This window comes from Dasypus novemcinctus, chromosome 7, assembly GCF_030445035.2.
Source record: "Dasypus novemcinctus isolate mDasNov1 chromosome 7, mDasNov1.1.hap2, whole genome shotgun sequence".
Lineage (NCBI taxonomy): Eukaryota > Metazoa > Chordata > Mammalia > Cingulata > Dasypodidae > Dasypus > Dasypus novemcinctus.
This window is the reverse complement of record NC_080679.1, coordinates 132,377,766-132,392,020: the sequence shown is the minus strand read 5'-3', so window position 1 is coordinate 132,392,020 and position 14,255 is coordinate 132,377,766. Positions and strand designations below refer to the sequence as shown.

The following is a 14,255-nucleotide window of genomic DNA, read 5'->3' as shown; positions in this document are numbered from 1 at the left end:
AATGGCCAATATTCACTAGAAATAAAAATGACAAAATGAAACATTTTTTTCATGTGCATATTTGTCATTCTGTATCACCTCTCTCCATGTTTGACCTTGACAATTTTTATAAAGCTATGAAGCATGTATCATCCCTAAGAAATTATTTAAATGAATCAAAAAAAAGCTCAGGAAATTTGAGTGGCAAAGCTGGCATGAATGCTACTTTTTCTGGCAAAATTTCACGTTCCTTTTAGTGAGCCGTGATACCACAACATCTCCAATTGCACAATATGGTTGACGGGCCAGATTACTGTTTGGTATTTCTTATCATGGGATTTCTTTTATGCCACTCAAGTTCAGTTATCCTCTCCCTAAAAGCAGTCAGAATTTTTTATTGTATTCCTATTGGCCTTTCATTGATTTATTCTTCACTCCTACAAACATTTGCTGAATGTCCATTATGAACCAGGCATATTCACACATGTAAGAAATTTCCATACTGCACTTTTTTTTAAGTTAACAAAATACGCATTTTCCTATGTTGTTACATATTCTTCAGGTATACATTTTTAAGAATGTCTAATAGTCTGTATTCCATATGTACTGTAATTCATTAAATTATCTTTTTCTTCTTCCATGTTTATTTTGCTTCCATTTTCACAATTACATGTAACACTATAATAAAAACATGATTTTGGAGCTAGGGTTGTCTTACGTCCTCCAGTTTAGCCAGACCTGGGAATGCCTCTGGGTCTTCTGCATCAAGAACTTGACTTGTCAGTTCTACAGCCTTGATTAGGACAGCCACCATGCTCATGTCCACCATATCCTCCCAGGCCACCATGTACTGGGCAACCAAGGTCTCCAAAATTGATCTCCAGCTGAGAAATTATATCATTTTCTGACTTCCAGAAATCATGGTCCTTAATCAAATCTCTCGCATGAGCCTCTTCCCGTTTGACTTATGAAGAACAAATCCTTTTTCCACTGCCCATCAGCACCTTCATTTGGTTTTCACATATTAGATTCTACTTTTGCCTGGTCCTTATTTTGAGTGGCTTTCCACTCACCCAAAGTCATCTCTTTTGGACCTTCTTCCTTTACTGCTTCACCTCCATTCCCCTTATTTTCAGTGTCTGCCACTGGATGTTCTTCACCTTCAGGAGATTCCTCAGTCATATTTGTTTGATACAAGTCAGCTAATTTGTCTTTCATAATTCCTCAGTTGTGAGATGTGCTACATCTGTGTTTGTCCTCATGCTTCAGGGCACTGTAATGTGAAAAAGAAGATCTATCACTTCCACTCTGCCTATAAACTTCATGTTTGCCACCAGAGTCAAATCTATATTCTATGTCCACAGCCTCCTCAACCTCTTCCAAGACAACCAAGGCTCCAGATAGGCCAGTCAGTAATTAGTTGATCAACGGAAACTTCTCCACCTTCACCCTTTACTGCCAGTGGCTTTTTAAATTGTGGTTCACAAGGTGGTCGCCTTTCTGGTCTCCTCTCAGTTATTCTCACTTTACCCTGAAGCTGCTGATCAGGTCTTTTTCCAACACATCTTAGTCCTTTCTTAAGCGCTTTGAGCTACTGAGCCTGGTCTTTTTTGTCAACCATGCCAGTGTCTGACAAGTCAGGTATGTGTATTGTCATTCATATCATTCGCATATGAAGACTGAATTTTATCTGTTTTGAAAATGAACTTCTCTGGTGCTACAGAAATAACAAATATGGTAGTCAGTTTTGTTTTTAGGAATGAATTGGTAGCAGGGATGTTTTCATAATTTTCAGAGATTCTGCATGCTTCATGAATACTCTTGTATCGCGGCTTGCAAATACGCATTTCCAAACTTGAGATATAGGTGTGAACAGTGTGTACCACTTTGGAATCTTTACTTCATCTGTATTTTTTAATTAGGGATTTAGATGTTCCCCCAATTACAAACTGGTTTTAAATATTGGACATATTGCTTTTAATACCTTCTTCTCATTTTCACACATGGTCAACTGGGATATGTAAACTTGATTTGTCAAATTATATGCTGTGTGGAATATTAAGAACTACTTTAACTTAGTCTTAATATTTATAGTTCTTTAAATATTCAATATTTAAACCAATTCTCTTCCTAGATGACAAAGGGAATACTCTCTCACTTCCTTTTCAATGTAAAAATTCTTCAGAAAGTTTTCCATACTGTCTCTGTTTTATCACCTTCCTTTATTTAATTTTATTTCAATCTGGGTTTTGTCTAAATTACCATGTAATAACATTTTGCTAAGATCACCAGTTGCATACTTGCCTCTAAATTCAATGCATATTTTTAAGACTCTATCTTACTAGCTTTTTCAATAATATTCAGTTGTATTAAACACAACATAATGACTTTCTATTCCATATTTTCTTCCCAAGAGATCCCTTTTGGACTAAATTTTTGGTGAACACCCATGTATTGACAACTCAAAAATTTTGTTTATCACCTGAATTTTTCCACTGAGATGCACTTTCTATGCATATAAGACAAGAATGTTCTAAAGGCTCCTCTATGGCTATGATGAGGTAACAAATACATTCAGAAATCTCATGTTAACATAATAAATGTCTTTTCAGAGCTCAGATGAAGTTTGATGATGGTCGAACAGGTCTTCTCTGAGTGTTGTCATAAGGAGTCAGGCTCCTTCCATGCTGTCCTAGGTGCTCAAACTGTTGGCAAGAGAAGAGTTAGACTGGTAAACCATAGATGACCTGATAAGTACCAGAACTGAACGTAGCTTTTATATTACATCTGCTCACATGCTGTTGTTCAAAAGTAGTCTTTCCTAGAACTTAATATTCTGGGAACTAGAGTTTCTTAAGTTCTCAGGAGGAAAACATAATATGGTAACTACATAGTTTCACCTGCTGCCCCCAAAGGAAAGACATTAAAAGACATCCAAACATGTCCTTTTCCATTGTCCATATCTAAATGACTGGCAACATCATCTCATTAGCAATGCAAACCGAAAACTTAGGATTTACTCTTACCACCTCCCTTTCACAACCCCCATGTCCATTCCATCCAGGTCTTTTTCATTTCACCTTCTTTCTACTTCACGTCTTTCTACTGTGCCCACATTACCTTTTCCATTTCTACCATTCCCGTGCTAGCCTTCCACACTCTTTCTCATCCAACCTGGGCAGTGTCTGATTTCACTTCTTATGTTCATTCTTCATCTCGTCAAATCCATTTTCTACCTTGTTATCAGGGTTTGCAACATGAAAATCTCATCATGTTCGGTCCATTCCTATCTTCCCTGTCACCATACCCATCCTTCACCTGCAGCCAGCCTAAAACCTTATAAACGTTTGCCTTAGGGTACATGGCACAATTCTTAGGGTATTATCTCATATCCTGGGATTGCTCTAACAAAGTATCTGAAACTGACTAGGTTAAACAGCAGATATTTATTGCATCTCAGTTCTGGAGGCTAGAAGTCTGAAACCTGCAAGGGATAATCCTTTCTTACAGTTTCCTAACTTTTGGTGGTTTGCTGGCAATCCTGGACTTCAATATCTGCTTTCATTATCATGTGGAGTTCTCTCTCTGGGGGCCTCTGCATGTCCAAATTTCCTCTTCTTATAAGGACACCAGTCATGTTGGATTAAGGGCCAACCCTACTCCAGTATGATCTCTTTTTAACTTAACTAATTCCATTTGCAATGACTCTATTTCCAAATAAGTACACATTCCTAAGTACTGGAAATTAAGAACCTCAAAATAACTTTCATAGTGGTTGAAATTTAATCCTAAACAATGATACAATGCCATGAAAATTCTGGTCTCTACTTAACTCACCAGTCTTACCTGGATTTCCTCTTCCAACCCCATACTGTTTTGCAGTCTCTCTAAGTATTTACAATCTTCAATGTGCTGTATAGTTTTCTATCTCAGGATTTTTGGCTGTATTTTTCCCATCACTCATAATTCTTCCTCTCTTCCTTGCTATCTTAATTTATTACTCCTCTTTCAGATCTCAGCTCAAGCATTTCTTTCTCAGTGAATCTTTCCTTGATCTCCCAGGTTAGGAAAGATCCTCCTATTACAAACTTTTTTAGTTTGATGTGCCTTTCTTTCATTGCATACATCAGTTGTAATTTTATATGTAAGTCTGACTAGCTGAAATATCTCTAGCTCTTCCATTTATAGTAAGAAATTACATAGGGTAATGGAGAAACCATTGATTTCCACATACTGTGCCTGGACTCTAATCACAGCATGATCTCAGGAATTGTTTATTGAATGAATAAGTGAATGAATGGGTGAGCTGGAAGTTTATGCTTTCTGTTGCAAAATATTTCACAAGAAAGTCTGAACAATTTATACTTCAGCAAATGAAAGTATCTATTCTATCACATACCTGCACCAACATGAATATTACCATCAATACTATGTTCTATTGATGTTTAGGTTTTTTTATTATATTGCATTAGTTCCTTACATGGCCAGGAGTTTCATGGCTCCAACATTCTATACTCACATTCTACATCAGCAGTGTAGTGGACTTCACAACTCCATTCTCTTTGAGGCTGCTGAAAAATATGGTATTCTAACTATTGTCCCATTTTATATCCAAGAACGTTTGTAGTTTCAATTTTCCTCCACTACTGGCCATCTCACAACCATAACTTTTTACTCTTTGCTTCTGAGGATAAGTGGAACCAGCTGAATTAGCCTTTGGTCAATAAGGAACACAGTCTTTCATTTTTCAAAGTCCTACATACTTGCAAAAGTATGTGCACCATTTGAAGTAGTCTCAACCTACATACAGAAGTGTTTTATTGTGTTTTTATCATCCCCATGGCTATCATAGGTCTAGTTAACCTCAATTTAATTCAGAATTTAAAAAACAAGCTATAGAATTCAGTAATAACTGTAAGATTCATTTATTTTATAAGTATCCGAGTTGGAAGTGAGAAATATAAGCAAGCCATCTTAATTATAGTAGTATGTTAATTGTAGGTTTGTTCTATCTCCCTTTTAACAGAAAGTGGGAGGGAGAGTTAGAGGTGACAACACTTGAGCATAACATGAGAACTTTAACGTTGTAATGTTGAAAACTCATCAAAATCAGGATGTCTACGGGGGAGAGGGTGACATTTAACTTCCGGATGCTTGCTTGTTCCTGGCTCTCGCAATTTTACATTGAAGCCTCACTTTCTCCAACATTCTTGGTAAGAATACCTGAATGAATTATTTTTTTAAATCAATGTAGATGGTTCTTAAAGAGGAAGAATATTTACAATAAGGACAGACTTTCTATGAAGTGCTGTCAAAAATGGATCTGGGTGACCTAGTAACTTCTGATGATATGTGTCCCTCTTGCTGACAACAAGGCACATTAAATCGATGCTAGAAGCCCACAGAAATGTACAGAATGCAAGGGCACAATGTTGTCAAGACCCCAATTTCATTTTGAGATTCTTAAATCAGTACCATTCCTTCACATCAGCTCAGTACAAAAACTACAAGGACACCCTCTTCACTGCTGCAGGCTCATACCTCCTTTTGTGCAAAGGCTCCCAAAGTTCAATGAATGCCACACCATACTGGAAGATCAGAATTCACACCTCTCTCCTGAGGTTTCCTATTTTCCCTACTGATAGCTCATTATTTTTTCACATTCCTCTCTCCTTCTTGACTTGTTTTTCTACTATCTATCTCTTCAAGTCTGATTCCTACTTATATTTGGTTTCAAATACATTTACATTAACTTTTAATCCTTACCAGAACATAAATCAGGATATATTAATCATCTTCAAATCACATCAAACTTTGTGCAGAAATTACACCAATATTGAAACCAGCCATATTGCTATGTTGTTAAAAGAGAGGTAGATAAGCTTTAAGGAATAATAAACAAAATATAGCATATTCATATATTAAAAACTAAGAAAGGCTACACAATAGGACTTAGAGCTCTGGGATGTGAAATGCATGGGATTTTTGTTAGAACTGATGAAATCCATGCTATCCTTTCTAAGACTGTCAGTACAGAGATAGCTCAACACAAAAAGTCTTGCCTACTTTGACAACCAAATAGAGCTCAACACAGAAGCTGCATAATCATAGGGTTGAAAGAATTGGAATTTGCTTTCTCAATTGGTGCCACAATGAACTGTATTTAAACAAATACAAATATATGCAGGGAGAAATAGAAACAAAATATTTTGAGATGACAGATTCCAAAACAGCTGCATCATTTCAGCATGGCTGATTCCATTTTCTTGCCACATCAATGTAATTTATAGTTTCGTTAAATACCTTTTGTTTATTAAAAGAATCCAAGCAGATTGCTGATTGTTGTTTCAATTTTAACAACAATTTCAGTGAACAAATGATCATTGAAAGTCATACTTTCATGAGATAGATTTTGTTTCCCTCCCTGTCAGAGTGCTGCCATTTTAAATATGGACACCTTCCCAGTTTTTTCTCTTACACCTGTTTTCTTTAAGGCTACTTAAAAACACTCATTCATCCTCCTGTAAGAAAGGGACTTTCATCTTGTACATTTGATGGTCATTCTCAGCTAATCAAAGAAAGGCAAACAAGCAACTGCTTTCTGAGGGCCTATATCTGCAAGACTGTGAGACAGCATGTGCAGTGTCAAGATGTCCTATTCATTGACCCTTTTTTCCAAAGATGTCTGACACCAGCCATCAATATATCCATTAATTCATCCATCCATATGTCCATCCACTTTTCCAAAATTAACTGCCAATGTTTTGGCAAAGGTTATCATTGATCTACCTGAGGATAATGTAAGAATCTGATGAGAGAATTATTTTTGAGGTAGAATCATAATTTTTGGTAACCGGTTAGATGTGGATTTGACAGAGGTTAAGTCAAATCAAACTGAAATTCTGAGCCTTGGAGCCAAAGAGCAGCCTTCTCATGTGCCTGAATGAATGACTGAACGGGCGACGGAATGTGTCAATTCATTTTGATAGGAAGATGATACAATTGTTTTGGGAGATCGTGAGATTAAGAAACCAGTGAGATTTCCTAGTAACAAAAATGGCATGTTAGAGGGAATGGGCTACTTTGGTCAGACCACAGCAATGCCTAAAAATTGCCCCTAAAAATCGCCAGGCATTTTCATCTTTTTTTTATCCTGGTCACCCTAAGACAGTGAACTTTAAGGCCGCTATCATCAGGCAAAGTGTGAAACATTGTTCAAAGCTCTAGTGACAAATTCCTTCTCATTAATTTTTCTTCAAGGTCCAGGTCTCCAATGACACTGCCCTGTTTTTAATTTAATCAGTGCATTTCCTAGATCAATATTTAGAGCGTAGTCACTCTCCATTTCTGTGCATATAATCATGTGGATGCAGAGGAAACAAATATCTAATTCCTGCTTTCTAGGGGATTGCATATTAGGTATGCAGGTAAGTACTAAATTAGACAACATAATTCTAAGTCCTCCGTGTACCTTCCAAATCCCTTCTCTAAAGTTCTATCACATTGGAAAATATCTGAAGAGGATGTTCAACCACTAGACTATAATATCCTCGAAGTAAGGGATCCTGCCAAGTTCTTTTTTTCTTGGCTGTGGCATAAAATGGAGCTCAAGGAATGTGTGTTTTGAGAAGGTTCATTAGACGTAGGGAGGCATGGATTGAATGCTTTGGATATTTAAAGAGACACAGGCGGGCAAGCCCTTAAGGACTGTTACTGTCATGGATTGATTGGTTGATTCATTCATTCATGGATTCAGGATTTATTTAGAAAAACTACTAAATAGACATTCCAAGCAGGATAAAAAAAAATGTGGGTGAAAGCACAGATGTGAGAATGAGGTTGGAATATCCCCAAGGCACTTAGAGTTAGGCCTGGCCTGAATGTCACAAAGCATCTGTATTTCAGAGTGAGGGATGATCATGTCATGAAGCTAGAGGAGGGAGACCAGCCAAGCAAGGATTATAAACCTGATGAGGTGGGAACAGTCAGCACTTGTAAAGACATTGCAACTGGAGCCAACCCACATGCTTTCTCGTCTTAGCCAGATTGTCAAGAACATTACAGGGTAATTTTGACAAAATGGGCATGCTCTGGGAGTTATTTGGATTTTTTAAAAGGCCACTGTGCAAGTTAATATTTGTATGGCACAAAAGCAAGGATATTTCAGGCCCAGGGGTCTCCTTTACCAAATAGAACATTACATATCTTTTTTTTTTCCCCCAAAATATAAGGTTCTACCCTCCCAGGGATTCTGGCTGCGGGACTCTGAGTGTTGTCAATGGAAGTTTCCAACTGGACACCTTAAAGTCAGACACATGTCTACCGCATGTGGCGTAACTCATTTCTAATTCATAAATTCCATTTCACAATTGCAGGAAAACATGACAGGCAGGGCAGTTTGTGGAAATTATATTTCATTTCCAGGAGTGAAAATTCCCCAGTCCATAGCTCCTGTGCCTTTGCAGCCCCTGAGGTCTGTTGTACTCTCTATAGGGCTTTAGCCCTTTCTGCCTCATCAGCATGTGCATGGGCCCTCTGGCCACACATCAAATATGCCACATCCTCTGTTGTATTTATGAGTGGTGGGTGGGGGTGAAAGATGAATGAGTGTTTCCTGAACAGTCAAATAAGAAAGGGAGTTAATTTACACTGAGATCATTTATTTTTTTATTTTTTTATTTTTTAATGTTACATTAAAAAAATATGAGGTCCCCATATAACCCCCACCCCCCTCACTCCACTCCTCTCCCTATAACAACAACCTCCTCCATCATCATGAGACATTCCTTGCATTTGGTGAATACATCTCTGAGCACCGCTGCACCTCATGGTCAATGGTCCACATCATAGCCCACACTCTCCCACAGTCCACCCCGTGGGCCATGGGAGATCATACAATGTCCGCTAACTGTCCCTGCAGCCACACTGATAGCATCTTAGTTTGTTTGAAAAAAAAGAAAGCTCAGAGTAGAAGAACTTAACATCTCTACACACGTTTCTGAAAGATGCTCCTTCGTGGGTTGCAAGCTCCAGGAGGAGGCTTGTCCAGAGCACAGCAGGCCTGCTGTCCACTTTCTAGGTCTAACCTGGGTGAGCTACTTAACCCCAATGAGTCTCAGTTTCCCCATCTGAAATTGGAGTAATGATACCTTTGAAGGCCCTTGACCATCACTGAGATAACTAAACAGCATCTGGGCAGTGGTAGGCCTTCAGTAAACAATAGCTGTTTAACCTCTTCATTCCCTCCAGGAATCCCTTTAACACAGCATTTCTTCAGACTAACCACGCTCATTTATGACTAGTAGTGTGTGTCTCTCGGGAATCCGTTAAGAAAGTCCTTTCAGGCCAAGCCGAACCTTGTCAGACTTGCCAAAAAAGGTGAGGAGAGGGGATCTTGTGAATTTTTCTAAAACATGCTCATAAATTTATCTGTCCATGGTTATACCAACCAGATGAGAGAAAAGCTAAGCAGAATCTGGGAAATTAATTCAAATAAAGAGACAGAAACTGGGATTAAAAAAAATCTAGGTCCATTTAGGAAATGAGAGGAGCAAAATAGATGGTGAAGTAGGCACTCATAAGTGTGTACCTCTTCTCAGAGTCATGAGGCATCCCTGAAGGAGCTGGACCTTTGTACTTCTTGGAGAATCCTACACGTCAGCCCTTGTGCCCTTCACCAGATGTCAGAAACCAGCAGGCTTAGTGTGCCTCACCTCACTCCCATCCGTATTTTGAAATTTTTGAAGTTTAATGTAGTGTCTATTACTTTATGCCTTTCCTACAGCTCAAAACTCTATTCCTTTTGGTAGAGAGTGATTTCGCCCCCTTGCCCCTGCCCTCTGACGGGCCTGGACCGCTGAATTCTGATCCTCACTGGATGTGCTCTTCAGAGATCTTCGGTTCTTGGCTTAGTTCCCAGACTCTGGACTGCTCATCCACCTCATCCAAAGAGCCCGGGCTCCAAGGAAATCACATCTAATTTTCACGTATGATATGGCCTCCCACTACTGCTCTCTGATTACCAGAAATATCTTTCCCAGTCTGTTCCCTGACCTAGCTGATTGTGATCCAACAACGACAAACTGTATTTACCTGTGGATTAATGGTAGGAACAGAGCAGCCCAACAGGCTGCACGTGGTGATCCAGATGGTTGAATTCTTAGACAAAGTCTTTACAGCAGGCATTATAACTAAGATCCGTGAGGAAAAGGTGAACACTCTTGAACCAAATGGCCGCAGATGAATTTTCAACAATAAATAGACACTATTTTGATGGAAATTTAATAAGTGAAAAACACAATTTCTGAAATGAAAAATTACTGGGTGGGCTCAGGAGTATAATAGACATGGCAGAGGAATGAATCAAGGATATTAAAGATAGGTCAATAAAAATTATAGAATTTGAGGAACACAGATTTTTAAAAGGATTAGTTAAAATATGAACAGAGTTTTAGGACATTACCAAAAATTCTTATATTTTTCACCCTAGGAATTCTTGAAGTGTAGGAGAAAGAGATTGATGCAGAAAATATTTCAAGAAATAATGGATACCCTAGCTTAAACCATGGTCTACAGTTAATAGTACAATTATAAATCACCAATTGTAACAAGTGTGCCACATCAATAGAGGTGTTAAAAATAAGGTGGTATATGACAATTCTGCATTTGATGCTTGATTGTTTTATATACCCACAAATTCTCTAATAAAAAATAAGATACTGTGAACAACAACAAAAAGAAATAGTAGCTGAAAAACTCCCTAAATTTGGTGCAAGTCATAAATTTACATATTCAGGAAGCTCAGTAAAGCCCTAACTGGAGTTTAATCTCCAAAACCAGCAAACACATCATAATTGAACTGCTGAAAACCAAAGTTAAAGAAAAAATCTTGAAAGGAGCCAGGAAAATATCTTACAAATGGGAATACAACAATATGAGTGGCTGAATTTCTCATCAGAAACCATGGAAACCAGAATTGACACCGTATAATGCCAAGATTTAAAGGGCTGAAGGAAAAGATCTCCCAGGATGTGACAATTAAACTGAATTTTATTTGCTTGAAATATCTTTTTATTTTCCTGTCCTTTTGCTTTTCCCTTCACTTTCTTTTTCCTTCTGTTAAAGACCATATAGTGGAAATTTTAAAAAACCTAATCTGGGAATCTTGGTTTTTTAACTATTAAATTTCAATAGTTCATTTTGATTAGTGACATGCCAAGTTCATTTTGATTGTCTTATTTTATTTTTAACATGGATATTTGCCATAAAATCCTACAGTTAATTAACATTTCTACTATCCTTTTAAGTTTTACACAGTGGGTTGACCACTTGAATTTTTTTCTTTCCCATTTTGCATGAAATTTTTATTCAGAATTTTAGTTTCAAATTTCTTTTATAACTCACAAATTAATCATTACTATTTTTATAGTTGAGGGTTGTTTTTATTAACTTGTATATTTTATCTGTTCCTTCACTCATCTTTGATTCTTATATTTCATTTCTTCTATTTCATTCAGTTTTCCTTATATGGCAACACATTCTTTGGTAGGAAGTCAGGAGCCAGGAAGTCTGTGTTAGTGACCTGTCTCAGCCTTCATTTGTTTCAAAACGCATTTTTAATAGTACTGGAAGTGAAGTTTATAGTTGTTTTCTTTTGTCTCTTGGAAGATGTTATTTCATTGACTCCTGGCTTCTATTGCTACTTTTCAAATTTACATTAGAGTAAGTGCTTCTGAAGAAAAACATACCCTAGTAATTGCTAATAAACACCCTGTGCAAAGACCTCTTCTAAGCACACTGTAAGTGTTAACTCTCTTTACATTGGAAGCATCTCAGTTTAGATAGGGGGTTCTTAGCCCTTTTTCTTGTTCCCCTTTGACAGTCAGGGGAAAACCACAGCCCCTCCTAAGTCCACCCCACACTGTGTATTATTTAGTAAACATATCACAACCACACCAACTCATCCCCACAAGAATAATGCTTTTTTAAAATTTCAAGTCAAGCTCATGGACCCCCTGTTAAGAGCGCCTGGTTTAGGTAGGTAGGTAGATAGACAGACAGAGGACAGGTAAATATATATAGAGAGATAGATAGGTAGATGGATATTGATAGATATTTAAAGAGAGATAATTCAAATTGTTTCCCTTACTGTCTTTAAAATTTTCTAGTATCTTTATTTTCCCTACATTTTCCACTTTCATTTTTATGCCTATCATTGTTGTAAATGTACCATTTTCTTTTCTTCATTACATAGCACCTTTGTGGATGAATTTCAAGGGGATCCAAATTTGTTGTTTGTTGTATCTGTTGGCTCCCTTCCATATATAGACATGTGACTCTGTTCATCTTCATTGGGCTTTATTCATTGTCAATGGATTTAGGATTGCTTTTATGTTTGCTTCTTCCAAGGGTATCACTGGATGGGACCAATTTGTTGTTCATTTATTAGCCTGGAGCATTCCTGAACCCTATGTGTAACTGACATTTGAATTCCAGTTCACATGAAGCATATATATTCTCTGAAAAAAAAAAACACTTCACTCCACTTTGAGAGCAGACTGGAAATAATAAGCTTTCTTCCTGTTTCTGAGTAAACTTTTGTCCTCAATCACTCTTCTCTTATGGTCTTAACAAGCCACTGCTTTGGGCTAGGTTTTCAGTTTCAACTCTCTGCCTGGCACAGGTCTTGGATTTCATTTTCTGTCCCTATGTGGTGATGAAAACCCAAATTCCTAGCCTTTAGAGTCTGACAACCCTATCCCCTCAGCCTGCCCTCCTCCTAGTAATCTCCAAGTCAGCAGAGGTATTTGTGGATCTGCTTTTCAGTTTCATCTTCCCTTTTGCATTCTTTATCCCTTATTTCTCATTTACTTTTTATTTCTCTTCCTTATAATCTTCACATGCCCATATTTAGAAGAGTTTTCTGTTATACATTTTTCAAGGATTTATAGCTTTCACTAGCAGTAAGAATTTTAGATTACAGATACCATAATGTTGACAGATATCAATGTTTCATTTCTTTTAAACAACTTGAACCAAGAAAAATTTTAAAATAAAAAAGAAATAAAATCCATAGCAAATGACCAATCTGCTTTCTACTCCCAATGACCCACCTTTATATCACCAAATTTGGATCGTAGGTGATTTGAATGGAACAAATCAAAATTTTCTTCCAGCTCCCCAGTGCACTGCCACGTTCTTAAGGGGTGGCCAAGTGGCTGTGCCTCCAGCTGCCATTTGTTCTCGACCTCCTTTCACTCCATCATCTTGGGTTCCAGGACGTGGCCTTTAAGTCTACAGATTGCACAGTGCTTATTCACAATGTCAGCTTAATACTAGTAAATAGACCATGCGCCATGAGGGGCTTCAAACCCTGTACTCAGCTAATGTTGGGGTACATGTGGTAGAAATGGAACTGAAATGTCTAGCTATAACTTATAGCTGGTTTATTCTACCTAGCGAATCTGTGAATTTATAATTGCCTCAAATAAATTCTCAGGGAAGATTTTCATTATTTTTTAAGATTATGATAGTGTACTAGAAATTACTTGTTTTCATTTCATTTCTGATATTCTGACAAACCTAACATAATCTCTCCATCATCCGCTTACAGCCATACAGTGTTCAACTGGAAAAAGTCCTTAGATCATCTCTATCCTTGCGTAGGTAGACCTGGTATACTTTTTCATATATAGACTCCAGAAGTCTACCTAAATCTCCTCAATTCAACTCTCCAGCAAAAGGCTTATAAATCTGAGTTTTTAAAAGTTCCCAAGGTGGAACTGTGAAGAACAACTGGATATCTGATGGTATTAGGGAATTACTGTAGATTATTAGGTGTGACAAAGGTATTGTGACATATCTTTAAGAGTCTTGTTTTTTATAGATACATACTTAAATGTTTACAGAAGAAACAGTATGATGCTTGCAATTTACTTTAAAATATCCCAGGGAAATGGTTTGGGATGTAGATGAAATAGATTTGTGCATACTGAAGCTGAGTAAAAGATGAATCAAGTGTATTAAATTGTTTCTCTCCCTACCCCTTCTCTTTCTCTATCTCTCTCTCTCTTTCTCTCTCTCCCTCTCTCTCATCTCTCTCCCCCCACAAGTGTGCCTATGTGTGTGCATGTGTGTGTATCTGTACACACACAGTTTCAAGTGTCAGGCAATACCTGGATTATAAATGACAAATTTAGCGTAATTTGTCCCATTTGGTGATGAGAATCGATGTCAGGTGTAGGAGAGAGAATTTGCTTTCCAGGGTACATCTCTAA

General features: G+C 37.5%; 1 pseudogene; it reads right to left on the bottom strand.

Annotated features, from left to right (window-relative positions):
* Positions 1 to 682: 682 nt before the first annotated feature.
* Positions 683 to 1,600, bottom strand: LOC101446664 (SERPINE1 mRNA-binding protein 1-like; annotated as a pseudogene).
* Positions 1,601 to 14,255: the final 12,655 nt, after the last annotated feature.